General features: G+C 40.3%; 1 protein-coding gene across 4 annotated transcripts in view; it reads left to right on the plus strand.

The window, feature by feature from the left end:
* Positions 1 to 10,714: 10,714 nt before the first annotated feature.
* The window catches only part of GREM2 (gremlin 2, DAN family BMP antagonist), a 38,692-nt gene continuing 30,588 nt past the window's right edge, over positions 10,715 to 18,818 (plus strand). For 2 of the 4 annotated variants that reach the window (XM_062573650.1, XM_062573652.1), the window contains exon 1: positions 11,584 to 11,690. The gene's annotated coding sequence lies outside the window, so the exon portion shown is untranslated. Of the gene's footprint in view, positions 10,778 to 11,507; positions 11,691 to 18,818 lie in introns of those variants that run through there. The other 2 variants (XM_062573651.1, XM_062573653.1) reach the window with 2 other exon arrangements.

Raw genomic sequence — 18,818 nt, forward strand, 5'->3', positions numbered from 1 at the left:
TTAGCATCTAACCAAAATATATTTTTATGAAGATTAAAAAGCTTTCTATTAGGAATATAGTTAGGCACATGTGTTTGGAAAAGCATTTAAATATTAATGAGTCTATCTAAATCCCCAAACAGGTACAACTACATTATACTAATTTGCATCCAGGTAGGGTTTTTTCCATGTCTTTCCTTCCTGACCAGTTTTTCCATCTCTCCATAATCTGGAAGTCATCATTGCCTAAATACTGCATAGGTTATCACAGTTTTTTGATTTATTGAAGAAATAGCATTTGGAAACATCTCGTTCTCTGTTCATTGCATGTTGCTGGGCAATGCATATTGCTATAGTGCAAAAGTTGTTTAAAAATTCAGGTACTCCCTGTTGCTCAGCTTACAAGTCTCAAGTCTCTATACAATTTTGCAACTGTGAAATATCATTTCGTTCTAAGGGCTGTAAAGAAAATTGTTTCCGTCCCTGTTGTTCGGGCAGGACCACCAAGCAAAGCAGAGAAAGTCTCCTGCTAGGCGCTGTGCTGCCTCGCTGGAGGTCAGAGCAGAGCAGAGCGAGCCGCTGTGATTCATGTAAACACAGCATTTGTTCAGAACATGTTTGTGTCTGGGAGCACAGGAGCTGATAGCGTGCGCCAGAGACAGACACAGCTCTGTCAGTTTACCTCACTCTTGTGTCCTTGCCGTGCAGAGCTATTATTCAGCCACCCAAGAACTAGGTCTGTCCTTAGCTGAGAAAGAAAATTATGCCAGTGAAAGTGATTTTTTTTTTGATAGGGAAAAACGTCAGAAGGGGCTAGGATAAGATTAGCAAAACAATTTCCATTGCTGACCAAACAGAGATTTAAACCTGGGTCACCAAAGGTGAAACGTCACTACACCAAGTTATGTAGTTTTGAGTTCCCTGTTAATCCTTATTTCAAGGTAATGAAACTCAACTGTCAGCTGGAATACTGTGTCCAGCCCCAGCATCCACACCTTAAAAAGGATTTTGAAAAATTGGAAAGCATTCAGGAAACTGCTTGAGGAATGCTTTGAGAGCTCTTTATTCCAGCAGGCAAAGGCATAACAAGATCCAGTACCTGAAAGCTGTGTTGGAAATATTCAGATTAGAAATAAGGGCTATGAGAAATACTTAATACATGTTAAATTCTCCATCATCTCAAGCTTTTGAATTTACACCGTGCTATTTTGTAAAAAGATCAACCACTGCCCAACCAAATTTACAGATTTGAGGTCAAAATCTGTAAAAAATTCACCAGGTTCCCCTTGGGATTCTACAGTCTCTGAGTCAATGAAAAGTGAGGTACTTAACTGCAAGCTTTATGATTCATGTCTTCTCTTGTTCAGTATGCACATGACAGTTGGTACAATAATCTCATATCCCATGGAAAACCTGAGCCAAGCTTTGGATGAATGATGATAACTGATTATTTTAAATAAATTAAATTATGTTTCTGGATTCTTATAGATAGAAAATTATGTTTTCTCATTTCTTCTTTTAGTAGGAATATAATTATGATCAAAACTTTGAAATTATACAGAGTCATGAGATCACTGTAATGTATATTAGGAAGAAATTATGCTGAGGGGAAAAGAAGTGATTTACTCAAGGTCTCTTTCTTTCTATACTTATGTAGCATCCTTTTTCAGGCCAAAAAATCATCAGATTTTGTCCAAATTTCAATTTTCTCATCTATGTTTTAATTCAAAGAATTTATGAAGTACTTTTGAGAATATTCCTATTTTTTTACACTTGATATTCTAATCCAATGGTTACACAGCATTGTTTATGCTACCTGAGTGGATGAGTGGTCTAACACATCCAATGCAAAATCTTGCATATTTAGACTGAAGTTTGGCATCCACAGATGTTTGCTTCAGTAAAACACAATGGCTTAACAGGAAACGAATATGAAAAAGTGTATGAGCAAGACTGAAATTATTTTAAATCCTAAAAATATTCTGAGTAGTTTGTAGCAAAACAATGAGCATTCAGAGGAAAGTGTCAGGAGGATATGATACGTCATAGACTTCCAATGTCCTGTCCTATTTTACATGCAATTTCCCAGATGGTATCTTGTCTATCTCCTCTTTCTTACCTGTTGGTCCTCCCTCTCTTCTCTCAGTATAAGTTTGTAATTGCCAAACCCTTCTATCTCTCTTCCGTTACCAGAGCTTTCTTGGACTCTGCATATCCTCCTTCACGCCTGTTTCCTTCCCATGCTGACCACTTCAGTTCCAGGTTATTCCATTCCAACAGCCCACAGACTTATACAAGTATACTCTTTGGGAAAATGAAGAGGCATATGTGCAAGTCGTCTTGCTCTAGCTGTGCTATGCAGTTTCTGCTCCTCTGCAGTGCGTTCTTCCACTGCAGAAGGCCACGGCATCTGAACAGAGTACTGGGGATTAATATTGACCCACTTCACCTCAAGAACTGCAGAAGTGGTAACCCTTATTTCCAAACAGTAAGCAACAAAGCTTCTTTCTGATTTTCCTAATAGTTAGAAGCATTGGTACCAATATAACTACATAATTTTTAAGGTGATAAAGATGGTATTGAAAACAGACCTGAAGATGTGCTTATATACTCAGAAGATAAACACATTCATATATATACTGTTTTTTGTACTTACTTAACTTGGCTTAATACAAGTCCACAGTATGAATTGTACTGCTCTACTACACACACTCGTTCTCAACAAGGAAAAGGCTCATATGATTGCTCAAGGAGAAAAACAGACCTAGGACTAGAAGAAAGGTAGTTATGGAGGTCTTGCCTTCCAACTGTTAGCATGATTTTAGTGCTCTAATCTTACTTCATCATCATGCAAACTTCTCTCTACTCTTACCTGGGTTTATTGTCATGTATAGAAAGATGGATTGTTCAAATTCTCTATGGCACGGCAAGAAAAGAAGAGAGAGTTTATGCACAACAATGTTGTCATTTCTAACTTCCTGATGATTCTCGAATATTCTGGAACTGGAGACCTTACAAACACCTGGTGGTAATAAAATATGTTGACTGGAGAAAGGATGATGCTTTTCCACTTGCACTGTAGAACATTCATGGCATCTGTAGACTCCGTAAAATAATAAATGACTCCTCACAGAGCTGACTGCTTTGTATTCTATACGGACAATTCTCGTCCTCACATAATTTAAGATGAATTAAAATATATAGTATATTTTATGGATTATGGATATCACAATGGATTTATTACTGCACGTAGGTTTGCGCATTATGTACTTATGAGCATCAGTTAGCCATCTCATTATCTATAAATTGAATATTTACTATCTGTTAGATATAGCTACCTGAAGCACTGCAGCACCCCACCCTTTGATGTTTAGTATTCCAGCAATAATGCCACTCTGTCACTAATAGATTTTATAAATAGTTTGCTTGAGTACTAATAAAGGCTACTTGCTCTCTGAGGGTAAATGCATAGATACACTGATTCAGGTTCCAGCTGAGACTCACGTGAAGTGGCAAGTCAGTTATGTCAGAGGTGTGATAGTTCCCATGGAAGCCAGCTGAACCACTACCTGCAGTTGATTGGATTCCTGCAGCTCCTGTGCTCTTAGCACCCGTGTCTTTAATTTGAAGTAAATAAAATTTCCCCCCATGAAAGGGAAGTGACAGAGGAAGGGAATGTGACAGAGCTCTTAAGATTTTCTCTTAAGACTTATCTTATTTCATAGTTCTCCTCCCTTATCAGTTTGAACTTTACATTTGCACTGTTTGGGAAAAGGACATAGTCAGCTCAAATTCAAGAAATTCCGACCTTCTCCAAAAGAGAAGGAAAAGTCAAAATCTCTATTTCTTTTCCTTTAAAATCACTGTGCACAACTATTCTGTACATATAGAAATTAAATCATTGTCATTACATGAGACACAGGATGTGGGATCATTTTGTTATTTAGAAGAGGACATTTTATAGTGAACTAAAACAATTCACAGCTGACAAAGATCTGTTATGAATTGGAACCTAATAGCAAAAAATAAAGAAGCTGAAGGAATTTTTAAAAATGCTACATTACTTTATATATACATATATAGATCTTTCTAAAAGTTTAGCTGGATAATTTAGTCCGAACTGGGCAGACATTATTATGTGACATTAGGAGCAGAGAGAAGGCAAAAAAAAAATCATGTTCATGGAGTTGATGAATGATGTATTAACTGTGCACAAATTCTATAAAACATGCCAGGCAGATTGACAAAACTTGGCAAAAATAATTCAATCCACAGAGTCAAATTATGCAATAAAAACAAACTGATGCTACTCAGACCGGTACATTTCACTTAAAAATAAAACAGAAATCTTCCTAGATTTCCAATCAATCATAGATTCCACTTGTTTTGGCCAAATTTTGGTCCCTCTCTAGTGCATGCAATACATGTGAATGTTTTCACAGTGATACAAATTTTGTTGTTTTTCAGTTTTCCTGGGCACTGATCACATCTATTTATTTCCCAGGACTATGATAAAAATATATTTTAAAAATTACCATAGAGGATGTAGACTGGCCGTTATCTTTAATAGGCTTTTTAAAGACACTAATTTATGCAGGAAAAATATGATGTGATATAGGATATTCTGTGCTCTGTCACATCATTACCTCCTTCAGTAGCAGCCTAATATTATTTCTCCATAACATTTAGTTGCTATGTTCATATGTTTGAAATGTTGAAAGAGGATATCTCCCTTTTGTTTAAACCAATGATTTGAGTGAAATTGTTGTGTATTTCCCAAAATACTTACTATCAAAGTCCCCAAAAAGTCAAAAGTCCCAAAACATTCATTATCAAAGTGACATTATTCAAGTTTAATTAAAATATCTGATTGAGCTGCACCATGTGATGTTAATATACTTTTCCCTTGTGTGCTGTATATATTAAATTATTATCATATGTATTCCATACTGAACATACCCCTCACAGGATTCTTGTCACTTAAAATCTGCCATGCCATCAGATTGAACAGCTTAGCATTAGATTTGTTTGTTTTGAACATCTTCCACTGTTTTTTGTTTTGGTTTGTTTTTTTAGTTTGCTGTGTGTAATTCAGACATCTCCAACAGCCTGCTCACTCTGTAGTAGCAAGAAAAACAATACCGGTTAAGTTTGAGGGAGACATGGTCTCAGTCATGGACAAGTACGGGCTTTCTCAGCAGTAATAATAGGAGAAAGCCTAAACTACACAAAGCAAAAAAACAACCCCAAGTTTTTTAACGAGATGTGTCAGCAGATTGAGCACCATATTCTCCTCTTTTTCATAGCTGCTATGACATGAAGTCCACAAACGAGGGGAAAATGATATTTTGGGTGAGTTTTTCCTCCTTTGGGATAGGCTGCAAGTAAGTAGATTTCTTCCCTCTTCCATCTTTGGGAACTTTTGAACAATTTTGGCTCAGAAACACTGGAGATTTGAAACACCTCAAACTAAAGCAAGAAGATGGAGCATATGAGGATACAGTATGCTTAGCCAAGTTATAGAACAGGTTTTGAGAAAACCAGCAGGTGATTAAGAATGAAGGAGGAGCAAGGAAATGTTAGCAGTGACACAGCTGGAGAAAAAATATCCCCAAGATTTTGAAACTTTGTATTTAAATTTTTCTTCCTTTTCAATTGCATGAACTTGTTCACGAGTAGAGGGAGCTGTCACACAAAGAACAACATTTATAAGAATCTCACTCAACATATTTCATGAAAGAAATTAAGCAGGGACCTCGCTAATTACTCACAGTTCTTGGAAGAAGCTATATTGGCTTGCCTCCTGGTCCCACACATATTGCCTTTATTAGTCGTTATACAGCAAGTGAATCATACATGACAGAGCTGGTTCTGGCTCTAATATTCTGAGGTTATCTGGTCCTATTTAGTGAAGTTCCCTAGAGATCCAGATGTCCCCATAGCCCCTATGACAGAGAAGAAGGAACAGAACTCATCCCAAACGGATTTCTGCTCTCCGATGTGCAGTTATCTTCTCTCTGGCTAGGTAGTCTCAGTGCAATGAGAGGAAACAGAGATGGGTGGGCTTTGACAAGTCACCTCATTCACTCACTTCCTCCCGGACTTTGGCAGGATCGTGTGCACTTAAAGCATTACAGCATCATCTAAACAGAGTAAAAAAAAAGAAGCGTCTGAGGTTAATACGGAGAAGTGAAATAAGAGACTTCATATAACTTCAGATTTGTTTAGTCTTTTAATTGCTCTAAGGAAAAATCCAGATCTCCCCAATGTCAGAGAGTGCATGAAACAGAAAACATAGGCCTGGCCACTTGTAATGCTCTGGCACATTAGATCACTGCTCTCACTATAGATAAGCAAATTTCAAAGGGTGCTAGGTGTCATAAGGCCCTCCAACTATTTCTGAGAATTCAAGGATGTTGTGAAGTGTTCATGATTTAAGAAACCACATCTTTAAAAGTGGTATTGAGAGGCTCAGTTTGGGCTCTTTATCATGTCTTACTACTGCCACTTGCCAGAAAGGAGCAGTGTGTGTTTACAGACTCACTCTGTCTTAAAAGGGAGTGTCGGCATTAACATTTCAGACCACTCTTTCCCTCAGTTTCTTTCTGTTCTTCACTAGTTATGCCTTTTTTAGCACAATGTCCTCAAAAGCAACATGGCAGCATGCATCCTTAAGACTTCTTCAGGCCAAGTGGAAATTATCCTGTGGCTAGGAAAAAATTCCAGTCAAGGAGAAGTTTATTTCAGGTTCTGTTGAAACCCATATTTTTAAGTCTGGTAAACTGAACTTGTAAGCTTTTTGGAGAGTTTCAAAGCTAGATGTGTGAGAAGCACACTACTCCGCTCCAAAAAGCACACGGAAAAGAGGAGAGGCTGCTTTCAGATACCTAAAGCCTAAGTTCCTGGAGCACATAGATTGGCTCTGGGCATCCTGATAGAGCTTAGCTCAAATGAAATTGCACTGGGGAGGAAGTGGCAGAAGGTAACGATAGAGAAAGGGGCTAGCGGCTTCTTTTTCTTCTAACCGTTAGCTTAAAGAAAAGGATGGTAGTACACAGAGCAATTTATAATTGAGGTCATAATCAGGCAAGACTAAGAAAGATTCATTCATATGTGCTGTGAGATACAGAGATAGTACTTCTTATGGGAACAGTCTTATCCATTTTAATGAAGTTCATTACTTGGAGTTGGATGAAGTATTTACTGACGTCCAGGTCAGGATGTTGCCCTGTCTCAGCTAGAGACATATTTTAGAGCTGCTTTCAATAGTAGAGGTAAAGTACTGAAAAAAACAGAATGCAAATTACCACCTTTTAGAGTACTTCTCTGGCTTGAATCCACAATGTTAGAAAGAACTCCAAATTAAAAAGCAGGTGCAATATGTCTAAAGTCATTTAGGTGCCTAACTGTCTCTGCAAACAGTATGAGCTGTTAAAGAACTTGGCAAGTGTGATAAATCTTAAAAGGACATGATATTCTTATACATACCAGATCTTAAACCACTACCCAATATTGAAGGATATTGTTAAAATAGCTGCTATGATCTGTTCCAGAGGTGGCTGAATTATCACACAGATAAGCTATACACTGAACTCCCTGCATCAGCAATGTGAGATTATATATTGTAATTCTCATTTAAAAAGAGAAAAAACATAGCTGTTGTTAGGGCCCCACAACTGGGAATGCTTACATGCAGTGACTACAGCTGAGGTGGGGCCAGCCACATGGCGACTGAGGAGTCTCAAAGTCAGGAGTCTGCCACCAGGGTCAGAGCAGCCCAAGGCTCCAAATGGAAAGTGTGATCAGGAAAATGTTGAAATCGAGGCTACCCCAAACCAAAGGGCAAACCAAGAGCAAGGTCAAGAAATCAGTCGGTCAAGAAATCCGTCTCTACTAGAAGGCACAGTCCTGGATAAAGACAAGTCAAGATTATTGCAAGATGAAGCAGGTTAGTCAAGAGGTAGGAACAGAGTAGGAGATTTGGACACAGCCAGATAGGATACAAGGCAACGAAAGCAATTTGTGGAGTTGCCTCCTGTACCTGAAATCGAAACACATAGCAGCCCTCAGCTAGCCAGGCTTATCAGGACACTGGCCTCGTAGGGGAGTGATTCAGCCCAGTTCCTGTTGACAGTGCTTGATTGCTTAGTCAGGGTTTGACAGAAGCTGATATGTGTCTAACTCAAAGCACGTGATGAGTTTTATTCATTCGGTGTAGATACGGCCATTTACATGCAGGGAAAACGTGTGTAATGGAATCAATAGACTTCTCAAGTTCCTTCTCTTCCATCTTACAAAACTCTGTGTATCACATCTTGGGACAGGAGGGAAGTCGGGGTGTGGGATGAAGGAGGGCACCCTCTCTCAGGGCTCCTTTGGCTGCAGGACTGTGTAAAGTCCTTCTTGCTCTCCAAGACGTGTCCACAGATCAAGAAAATTTCTATAACAGCAGTGGCAGAGTCTTTTCTGTGAAGCAGATGGGCACCAATTGTTTGAGTTTCTTCTCAGCGAGAGACATAACAGGTCTGTAAACACGGATAACAGCCCTTCCTGAAATGTGGCCACATCAGAAGTTGAATGCAGCTATGAAATCCGTGCACAGATTCAAAGTAGGTATATGCTTCAGCAGCTTGCTGATTCGCAGGCTCTGTAATTGCCAGGGGATGTTAGAAGGCTACACTATTAGCTTAACTAAGGCATACAGCAGAAGTCAGGCTATCATGCTGTAGGGAAGATGCAGTAATACCAGTATGAATGTGCTTTATACAGATGTTGCTAGTCCGGTATAGGTACAAGAGTGAGGTTGTGTGGTTCAGGATACTTTTTACTAGCCTTACCGCTATCTGCAGCGTGTAACTGCTTTGGTTTTAAAAATCAAAACAAACCCCACACAGCTACTAAAGTAATTATTATGGCTTAAAATCATGGCGTAGACCAGAGCAAAGAATAAACATGCTGTATATTTTCTATGTCAGTTCAACACCTTTGGCAGTTCTCAGTAATGAAACTGTAATGAAATAAAAGTGTTTTCAGATCCAAAATGTTATAATTACTACTAGATACGTGGAAGGAATATGCGTGAATAAGAAATGTTGGTAATTGATCAACTATAAAATATAACATTTCTGTTTTAAAAATAAGGCATGTGATGAGAAAACAAAAAATATTTATGAAGTCAAACGACTTTTAAATCTTTAAATTCCCCACATACCTTCTAGGATTATAGTAACCTGTGGAAGGTCATTATAGTTATAAAGGAAAAGATTAAATAAGCACTTAAGCAGACATAAATAAAACAGACAGGTTAAAAGCTATTAAATTGAACTAGACTAGAGGGAAACCTAATCAGCGCTATAAAGGAATCCAAACTAAAACAGAAGGAAGTCAACACAATGTTGGGAATGGATAATAGGACGTAGCCGATTTGGAAGTAAAAAATTGTGTGAAGTCCCAAGGCATTTTACTACACAGAGAGTTCTTAGGCTACGAGAAGTATGAAGAGTTCACTACAGTAAAATTGCTAGAAGACATTCAAAGTTTTCCCCCCCTAAAAAACCACAAAAAGCGGAAAATAAAAGTTGTATGGAGATGATAAGGTAATGTGGTTGAAAACCAGTGACTCGAAGGAGAACTACCTGAGGCAACGGCTGGCCACTCTGCTTGCTTCGGGAACGGCTCGCCGGGAGAGGGGGACCCAGCTACGGCCCCGCTAGGAAGGAACCAAAAGGAAGGAAAAGGGCCAAAGAAAGGATTTCAAAAGGGGGGTAAGCAAGGTTCAGGGGCAAGCATTCTTCCGAGGAAAATGTCTGCGATGACAGGAAGGCACCACTTCTTAGCTTAGGAAACACTGAAAGAAAATAATCCAGTCATTTGGATCAGGAACATGCAGGAGGAAACACGGCTGCCGGGAAAGTGTCAGCGAGGTCTTGGAGCTAGGCTGGTTGCTGTGTCTGTGCCTGTTGGGTCACTGGTAGAAATGCAGCTTGGTCTCGAAGCTTGAAACTTCACTTCTCTGAGGGAAAAATAAGTAGGCAACATGTGAAGGAAAAATAAATAATAAAAAGAAACATGATCATTTTTTGGTTAGTTTTGTGTTCCAGAGGTGCAGCTCTACTGAATTCAGTGAGGGATAAACTCAGTGATAAAGCTGGAAAATGAGGGGTGGATTATACCCCAAGCGTGGATATTTCTAAATATCTCTGTTTTTTTATATTTCTCAATATTTCTATTTTTATTTTTCTGACTTTTGCCTGAACAAAAAATAAACAAGAACATTTTGTTAAAGAGATCTCTATGCTCAAGAGACAAAAGTATGCATGCTTTCTACAAAGTGTGCTTGCGTGAATCAAAATTAAAAATGTTATGGAGGTCGATATTTAAAAATTTACATGCTGTTGCCATGCAAAGGTATCTCAGCAACTCCATTCTCTATGTTTCAAGTATTCCAGTCTGCCAAATTGGGATAAATGTTGACTTTTAATGGCAACTGATGTACCATTAGGCAGGCATAGACGTTACTTAATTCAACAGCATCAATCAAATGCAGGTCATTGCATTAATTAAGGGTGCATCTGTTACAACTGATCATTTTGTTCTCCCTAATTTTAATATGCAATTTTGCCAACATGTTTACTGGAAATATTACAACATCTTCCTGCACTAAGAAAACCCAAAGGGCCCATTTATCTGGTTCAGCTGTACTCTTGTTTAAATAGAGGGTTACATGGAAAGCAAAGGACTGCCGTTTCCCCCAGAAGACAGGTTTAAGATTTGACTTTGGACTTCCGCAAATCTGAGGGTGAGCAAGAACGCTTTTCTACAAGCATTTTTCTTTTTCTACAAGTCATCCTGAGCAGAACGACTTGCAGCAGCAAAGATGCCCCAAGAAGCAGCAGTCACAGTTGCTGTGCTTCAATAACCCTAGACTCAGGAAGAGTGGGCTTAGCATCCTGATCTTATTTTCTGTGCATGCCACGATTTGATGTGGATTTAACAGAAGTAGGGCTAGAAACCCAAACAGCGCAGGGAACTCAAAACTAAACTTAGGCAAAGAATGCTTTGTCCGACTGCAGATTTAGCCCTCAGGTGATCGGGCTCTGCATGCTTTTGATTTTACTAGCTAGGGGTATTTAAAAAAGTGCTCAGAGAACAAACGCATCTGAGCATTGGGCATGACACGGAATGTCACGAACGCTTAGGGCTGCGGGTCCCTCCGCCGGAGGAGCTCTGAAGGCAATGAGTGTTTCTTGTCAGTTCGAGGGTGAGAATGTCCTTGCATAAACAAAAGCCTCGGGATTGGACGTCTTATTAGGGAAGCGGGGGGGGGGCGGGAAGGGCTAGATCTGCCCACCAGGTTGTAAATCTGCAGGCTGGCAGGGAGGGGAAGAGCAGCCGCGAGCGCAGCGCAGCGCAGCGCAGCGCAGCGCAGCGCGTGCGGCGGGGGCTGCGCGGGCGGCGGCGGCGCGCACCGGGGCCGCGCTCCCCTCGGCGGCAGCCGCGACCCCGCGCAGCGCAGCGGCAGCGCAGCGGCAGCGCAGCGGCAGCGCAGCGCGCCTCGCCCCGCGCGCCTATGGGCGAGCGAGGGCTTCGCACCGCCGCCAGCAGCACCGGCAGCCGGCGCCGGCCGCGGCCCCGCGCCGCCGCCGCCGCCCCTCTGGATCTATAAGCGGCCGGACGGAGCGAGCTGCGGCCCCTGCCCCACCGCGCTGCAGGTACGGGGCGAAGCGGCGCCGCGCTGCGGGCGGGCGGGCCGCCCTCGGGGTGGCGAGAGCCGGGGGGGAAGGTGCGTCGGCGGCCGTGACAGCCCGGCGCCGCGCCGCAGCCGCCCGCGCAGCGCCCGCGGGCTGCGACCGCCCGCGGCGGCGGCGGCATCCGCGGGTGCGGGCGCCCCCGGCCGCTCCCGGAGAGGAGTTAACCGCACTGCCAAATCCCTTGCGGCTCGAAGGAGCGGGCAGCGTGTCCGTCCTTCCTCTGTACTGCCTCCCAAGCCGGGGGGGGGGGCGGGGGGGGGGAACGGAAAAAAAAAGAAAAAAAAAGAAAAAAAAAAATTCCCATGCTTGAAACCTGTGCCCCTTTGTACCTTTCTTTCTTTGCTTTGGGTTAATGATGGTTTGTGATTATGAAACCCCAGGAGGGATCAGCTCCGAGAGCAAATAGCATTACTTTAAGTCAGGAGTTGGAAATATATGTATGTATATATATGCATACGTACGCTGCTTTTCTTCCCCTTGCAGATAAAGATTGCAATGCTACAAATGCATGCCTATCTCACAAGGAGCTCCTGCTTGACTTTCTGCTAAAGCTAGTGTAATATTTGCACTTTCGTAGGTCTTGCAGAATTGGAGTCACAGGTCTTACAAAAAATTGCAGTGGCATTTGGCTGAACAACTCTTATTTTTAGCAGGCTATTGTGAAAGTGGTTATATAACTTTCGGTGGATTTTTGAGGGCAAAATTAGAGGCTCATAACAAGTTAAACCTCTCATTTTGAGAAAGAGAAGAAATCAGCTGAATGAAAGCCCAGTGAGAACAGTTGGGTGAGCTTCAGTCCCAGCAGATTTCTCTGGCAGGCACTCCTAGAAGGGAAACCTCCAGGTTGAGAATCTGTACAGTCCTCGGGAGAACAGTATAGCAACAGGTGCAGGAGCAAGCAGCCTCTGCTCAGAGCCCTAATTAGCAGGCTGTTTATCAGGCTGCTTCAAGGCTATTTCTTACTAAACCAACATCACTTCAGGCTTCTTACTTCTCGCCACTGCGGATACAATACAGGTACTGTGTTTCCCTAGGGGATTTGCTTGTTGCTTAAACTCCAAGAAGTGCATACCATCTGAAGTATTTATTTAGAATATCTGTTTTATTTTAACATAGATGCTTCACTTGCTAAACTTGGTGCGTGGTTTTCAGCCTGGCCTTTCCTCCTCTCTTTTCTAAATGTTAAAAATAAGGAGACGCAATAATGCTCTAAGATTTTAAAGCAGAGCCCCAAGAATATGATTTAACAGAAGTAAGGTGCAGCAATCTGCTCATTGCTGAGAGTTAGGACATCAGGATTCTGTTTCAGTACTCGGGGCTTGGAGAAGGGGACCTGCCTTTCCAACTGCTCTTTTGTGACCCTCATGAAGTAAAGTACCATCATCCAGGAGGTGCGATTAAGTCCTAAATACTGAAAGTGTGCACATGGTTCCTGGGAGACTGAAGAGAGTGGACCTAGTTGTTAAATCCCTGATGTAGAGCTCTACTTGCTCCGTTTCTCACTCATTCTGTCTTCTCGCGTGGGTTGCAGCCCACTGTGGGTGCAAAGCCTGAGTAGTTGGGAAGAAGGTACATCTGGTAACAGCCTTCTGTTGCAGGATGCCAAGTAAGTGGCGTGTGTTCGTAACTGCATCGGTAGGATCTCTATAAGGGTAGCACAACGTTAAAATCCCTTAACCTTGTATTTTGAGCTGATTGATTTAGCTGATGTATTTGCTTTTCATTTATCTTTTAACTAGACTTTATGGTCATGAAACATGACTTTTATTGTGGAATAGAACAAAAGCATGTGATGCTGCAGAATTAAGCAGAGGGGATTTTTTTTTCTTTCCATAGTGTCAGGTGAAGGTAAAAGTTAATCTGAAATGCCAGCTGGACATCTAGATAAATCCTGTCCTTTGCAAACTGTTTGGTTTCTGCCACCATTTGTCAATGTCTATGACAGTATAAATCAAGTAGATCTAGATCATCTTTTCTGTAATAAACAGTGTGGTCCTGTTTTGATTTTACTTCTTAAATTTGTTATTGGGCAAATGCCAATTTACCAGTGGCTGATGCTTGAATTAGAATTATTTTGATGTAAATTTAGTAGAAGATTGTATAGTACTATGAATTTGAGGAGTCACTGCAGATCTGAAGAGTCTCTTCAAGAAGAGCACAATAAGCTCTTTCACTTCTCTCGCACAGATGCTCTTTGGGCTGCTTAGCCGTTTATATTAATGTTGTGGTTCATATCAGGAGTGCCCTTTTAAAGCCAGTCTCCCTGTTATTCCCACTTACTGACCATCTCGCTTGTATCTCATAGTGGGCCAGCTGGATTTCTTAAGGATGAAACTAAATGGGAAGATGTACTTGAGTCATTGTAGGAAATTCAGTTCATGGGACTGGGCTAGAGCTAGTCTGAAGTAAAATCCTGTAAAGTGCATACAGCATTGATGTACGGTCTTCAGCACTTACTGTTTTGCTCTGTTTCGGTTGGGCTATTCTACTTGCTAGCATAGACATAGCCAATTTGCAAGAGTGGTACTGATGCCCCATGCAGTTTGAAGCCGATTCTGCCTTTCTCAGAGGTCCTGGCTGTTTGCTGCTTCTTGCTCCATTGCTTACAGATCTCCTGATGAGGGACTTCCTTCTTGCTCAGCGAGAGCAGGACACTGCAGCAAACTGCAGCTGCTCTAGCTTTACATGCACACATTGAGTTCTCCTCAGCTCTAAAAGGTGATCACTAATCATCAGTTTTTACTTACTTATTGCCTGGCATATGATGGCAGGCTGCTTCTTGAGTGGGAACTTTGAATAACGAAGCCTTGTGCTTGTCTGGTGAATGTGAGCGCTGCGGTTGCATTTAGGAACGGACAACTGATGTTTCTCTGTTTGTGTTTGTCTGTCGTTGGCTGTAGCCCTGGTGCGCAGAGGGTTCACGAGGCTGTGTTTATGCTCCTCGTTGCCTTTGGGAGTGGTGAAACATGTTGGCTTGAAACTTAGAAGCTGTCATTTAGAAATGTTGTGTGTTCGTTCTGGCTGACTACATTTCCCAGGCTGCACCATTAGTATCCCTTTGCACAAGGTGCCCCGTGTGTTGGTGATTCCTGGGTCCCAGTACATCATAGGAAAGACGCTGGCCAGAGCCCAGCTGCTACAGGCAAGTGGGCATGTTTGATGCCCAAACAGATGTTTAAAAACATCCACTCAGATCTTAACGTTCTGGATTAAAAAGAAAAATGCCAAAACAGTTTGCAAACACGATGCTGAAAACACAAAGCTGAAAAGTTTTCAGTTCTCTTGAGTGTTTGGTGATTTTGCTGGTTTTCTGAGCTTTGTTTTTCTGTTTGCTTTTGACAGTTATTTTAAATAGAAAAAAATGTTGTTAAATATAAACCATTATCTTTTGTATGAAAACCATTTCCAACTAGAAAATAGATTACAGGAGCAATTATGGATCAGATTTTTGTTACTCAATAACAGGAGATGGTTGTCATTGCTGCAAAAATTAGGCTGTAGTGTCTGAAGTGTTGACATTTCAGTTTTCCACACATTTCCCTAGGAAACATGAGGGGAATCCTAAGGTTGTATATGTGAAAGATACAAAGATACTCCTTGTTCTGGATCACTGTGAATGCTCCCAGGCTGCTTAGAGAATGAAAAAAAAAAAAATAGCACTGTTCAGAACAATAGGAGTTGAATAATAACGGAGCTTATTCCTCTCGATTGACTATTTCTGTTACAAGAGATTGTCCACTCCAAATCTTATTCCAGTGCATAGCCATCTTGCAGGCCAAAGTACAGATTTTGGAATACTTTGTGTAGGTTACAGATATGTCACTTGAAACCATGGTATTTCTTGTTCTCTGTGCATTAAGCCTTTTATTACCAGCTTTTTAAGATGATTTTTTGCAACTCATGTCAGAAAGGAGAACAGACCATAAGAACCTGTCTTGTGCCAGGACTTGAAAACATAGGACAGTCCATGTTTCAATATTGCACGTGATATACAATTGTGGGAGCGGCAGTTGTAAACTGCCTTTGTCAATAAGTCATCTTACAGGATCTGTTTTTCACATTCATTTTTTCTGGGCATAGCTATGAGATTTTGTATAGATTTTTTTTCTGTTGTTGCAGTCTACATAATGCCTGTAAGAGTTAGAGTGGCGTATTTTGGATTAGGAGATTAAGGGAGATTTACTCAGGTCAGTTTTTCAGAGATCACACTTCAAGGTAGAGTTGGGTATACTGTATGTACAAGTCGTCTGCAGAAGTATGCATGTTACTGTCTTTACTACAAGCTTCTTCATAGAAACAAAAGAGTAATTTTTTCTCTCATTCCAGACATTTTTAAAGTCATTATTGTATAGGAAGTGAGGATTTGAAGAACCTGTCATTTGTAATGAAAATAAGAGGAAATTAAAATCATGACATATCCAAGTACAAAAGTCTCATAAAGATTATATTTCTGCTTATATTGTGTTAAGGGAGTGGGAGAATTGAAACACACTATGAAAGGAAAATATGTTATTTACTCTCCAAATTTCATTTTGGAAACAGTTTTTATTGAGTGTGATGGAGAATGCACAAATATAATATCAGACTATGGATTTAACAGCAATAAATCCTAAAAATTTCCTAAATTTTTAACTTCTAAGGCTTTGAGACAGTACTTGTAGAACTCATGCAGAGTGAGTCATTGACTTTGTCTTGTACAAACACTTGTTAGAGCTGGAAAACCACACTGAGCTGGTGCTATAAGTGGGGCTAGCTGCCCTTCTTCATTTGCATGTAGTTTTGCTACAGATTACAGCCCTACGTAGCCTATATTACTATGCTTAAGTGCTATTGTGGTAGCATGTAATAGCCTGATATTCTAAAATAATGCTAATAGAACCATAAACAGCATTGTTTTAAAAAATTCTACATGATCATTTCTGGCAAGAAACAGCTTTTTATTTTTTATTTTATTTTTTTTCCTCTGGTGCAAATCCTCAGACCTAATCACATTTCCAGTGAGGCCAAAGCACTAGTCTGGCTTAGAGTTGAGCAGGATCCTGCCCAAGCTGGCCAGTCTCCATACTGATAAAATCTGGAAAGTAGTCATTTAAAAAAATGTGGGAATGATTGGGATCGAGGTGTGAATAGTGGGTCAGAGCTCCTATCCAAAGAGAAAACATCCCAGCTCTCAGGTGTCAGACATCCTTGCTTTAGGCATGATTTTTATTATGATCCATCTGTGGTTTCTGTTTCTGTTCCAACATCATTTGGAGCAAGTATCCTTGCTTTCCTAAGAACAGCAAGAGGTTGACAGGAAGGGAATATATGAACCTATGTTGTTTCGCTATTGCATTACTTACTGGGTACATCCAGTAAAGCTCCCTGATGAAGAGAGTGATGGCTGTTGTTCACGTTTAAATTTTATTTTGTTCCCCGTCTTTCAGATATCTACACACAATGGATTTATACTAAGCATGTTTATTGACTTTGCTCTATATTCTTCATTAATAAAGCGTGCAGAAATTTTGCCTGAGACTGATCGTTGGAAAAAGCATAATTTTATTCAAAAATCACAGGCAAAAAAGATGAGAATAGCAACAGTGTGGGTTACTTTGTTGTATGTAATGACCCTTTTTCTGCAGGATCTCTGAAACAACTGTGTGAAATGCATGCCGTTGGAGGTTGAACTAATTTCTGTGTCTTAAGCTGTCTTGCTTTGAGGTTTCCAAAGTCTCCCGTGTCAGTTATATGAAGTTATTCAACAGCATAATCTAGGTTATTATTTTTTTTAATAGTAAGGTAAATCCCACCTTTGTCTACTAAAAATTCCTTCCAAATGAAGAGAGGCTTTAAATACAAATTGTACCGCAATAAATCCCATTTGGTTTTCTTTATCCAGCTTTTTTTTTTTTTTTTTTTTTAAAGTCCTCTGCACTTGTTATTCTTTCTTCTTGAAGGAACACTGAGAAAAAATTATCACAAGCCACAGTCTATTTTCAGAATTTTATGTCCAAAATGCCAGTTACTTTATCCTTCAACTCAGGTAAGCTGCTTCCAACTAGAAAAATATTTTTAATGTCAGTATTTCAATAGCTGCCTTTAAAAGTATAATACATGCAAACACTATTTTGAATGCCTATCAGAAATTGCCAATCTTCTCTTTTTAAAAATAGCCTTGTTTTCTTTTTTTTTTTTCAGTTTAAACTCTAAAACTTTATAAAACTTAAGTTTCTTTGGAAACAAGTTTGTTGTGCCATTCCAACTTGAGGCTAGTTCTTTTCTGGACATCTCTAAGGTTTCTTTAAAAGAAGGATATGATATTACAGGAAGAATGTTACTTTTGTTTGCCAGAGAGCTGTACTATGTTTACTATAATAGGATTAAAGGAAATTTGAAAGTCAGCGCTAGCTCAGTGGGAAATTGATAAACACACGTTGTACTTGCAGGAACACTCTGCCCAGTAGTATTAGGAAATTTATCACTCTATTTATTTAGCAGTTCAGACTTTATCCGACAAACAGATTTGTTGTCCATTTAAAACTATGCCAGACTTCGAAAGGCTTTACAATATGGATGTGATTTGCAGAATCTGAACTGTTATCCTGGCATAGCCAGCTCATGTGGCTTAGAATTGGGACTCTTATGCCATAGACTCTCAAAATAAGGAGTCTGTAGCTTATGGATCCCCTTGCTTTCCAAAGACTGTGGTTGGATTCCTGGCACTTCTGGTTAGATCAAGTATTATAGCCACAGTCATAAACAGTGATTTTCAGAATCTGCGCAACCTAGACTAGGGTGTAGCTCCTTGGAAAAGTTACTCTGGAAGAGACAAAAACAGCAATATCTCTGGATCCATATCTGGTATTGGCAGGCTTTTTTGTTAGAAGTGATGGCAGTCCAGTCTTCTAGTTACTAATGTTTGTTTATTTGTGCCACAGCCAATGTTTGAGCTAGAGAGTGAATTCTAGAGACAGAAAAGGCCACAGGCATAATTTTCCATTCCTAAATGCATGTTAAAAGGTCATCAGATAGCTGCCTTTTTACATGGACAAAAATACTGCATATCAGTAAAATAGAGCAACGTAATTTTCCTATGAACTGTGTACA

The sequence above is a fragment of the Rhea pennata genome, chromosome 3 (genome assembly GCF_028389875.1).
Source record: "Rhea pennata isolate bPtePen1 chromosome 3, bPtePen1.pri, whole genome shotgun sequence".
Lineage (NCBI taxonomy): Eukaryota > Metazoa > Chordata > Aves > Rheiformes > Rheidae > Rhea > Rhea pennata.